This window comes from Sinocyclocheilus grahami, unplaced genomic scaffold, assembly GCF_001515645.1.
Source record: "Sinocyclocheilus grahami isolate Dianchi unplaced genomic scaffold, SAMN03320097.WGS_v1.1 scaffold1130.1, whole genome shotgun sequence".
Lineage (NCBI taxonomy): Eukaryota > Metazoa > Chordata > Actinopteri > Cypriniformes > Cyprinidae > Sinocyclocheilus > Sinocyclocheilus grahami.
In genome coordinates this window covers 586,921-588,488 of record NW_015506309.1, presented here as the reverse complement: position 1 = coordinate 588,488, position 1,568 = coordinate 586,921, and positions in this window count along the sequence as shown.

Below are 1,568 nucleotides of genomic sequence, written 5' to 3'. Positions count from 1 at the left end.
GTAAGAGAGAGATCCTACACATTGCACAGCGAGACTCCAGAACTCAAACACTTCAGTTGAACCCCCGCGACTGCCGAAATTCAAAGCCTAAAGCTAAGCAGAAGACTCTCTTAGACAAACTTCGAGGTTCTTCCGTAACCCGGCAACCAACCAATCCAACGAGGGCTCCCCCAAAAGGACATTATCCTGACGTCAACGCAACAGCTAATCAGCAAAGGAATTTCCCTCCAGCAGCCAAAACCAGAACCCCAAACCGTTGATTTATAGTGTAAACTACCAAATTGGAATTCAGTTTTAATCAGGTGGACCTCGAATTTTCAGAGTCAAGACCTTTCAAACCCTGAATGAATTAATAATAATTAATTCCCTAAAATTAAGTAATCAGAGACATTACAGAATGGTGGAGATAGAAAGCTGGCAAATTTAACTGACAATTTAATGACACCAAGATATTATTATGAATCTTGTCTATTTCTATCCGGAAGAATAGATGAGACATAGAGAAACAGAGTTTGTGAGCTATTGTACCTGTTATTAGAGCATACCAGCGTGTTGAATGAATAAAGTGAAACTCAAGTTTGTTGTTTAGAATTGAACTGCAGTAAAACATTTAATTTTGTCCACCCAGACAAAATAAGTCTCTCTAGAAAAGCGCACGAAGGAAGAAACGAGCGTTTTCCTCGTTTACCTTATCTAAAAAGGCCTTAATAGTTCGATTTGTTGGTGCGTGTCCCACCTCCAAATGCGTCTATGATAAATAAATCTCCCGGCTTGACCATTAACCTAGCTAACTAATGCTCTTGCCATTTAATTCACTAAAAAAGAAAAACTAGTGTACTTGAAACGCGGTGCTCAGAGAGAGTATCCGAACGATATTTACTTTTGGGAGAATTGTGAAATCTTGGTCAAGTGAAATTGTGGTTAGATCCACGTGTGTTTTATCTGTATAAATAGACTAGGTGCAGAGATCCGCCGAGATCTCAATAACATTGAATTAATTGCAGTAAATCTGTACATTAATTTACCTCACTCTAACGAGGTGAGACCGGGTCACCTGTTCCGCGACTGATGCGTGAGCAAAAGGGGGAGGGGGCAGGGCTGAAACATTCACCAACTCCCTCTGAAGAACGTTACCTCACGACAAAGCTAAAAGAACTTTCTCCAGCCAGCCACAGATCATCGCATGGCTTGGACCTCAAAGACCTTGACAAGCTCGCCAGAAACATTGGCAAATTCACCCCAAGTGTGCCAGGTAGCCAGGATGTCCAAGCTTATCTGCAAGACGTCGATTTCCATCTGGAAATGAGACTCAATGTCACGGACAAAGATTCTATTTGACTCTATTTGCTCCGAACAACAGCCAGCCCTGACGTGCGCAGTTTCCTGGACAGGCAGCCTGCTCACACAAAGGCTGACTACCACCTCCTCCGAGAGGCCCTCATTAAAGAATTTGTTGACCATGAGTCAGAACAAGGACTAGTGGCTGCCCTGGAGACGAGACAAGGACGTCATGAATCTCCTCAAGCCTACTACAGCCGACTCAGACGAGCATACTTCGGAACTCGCAA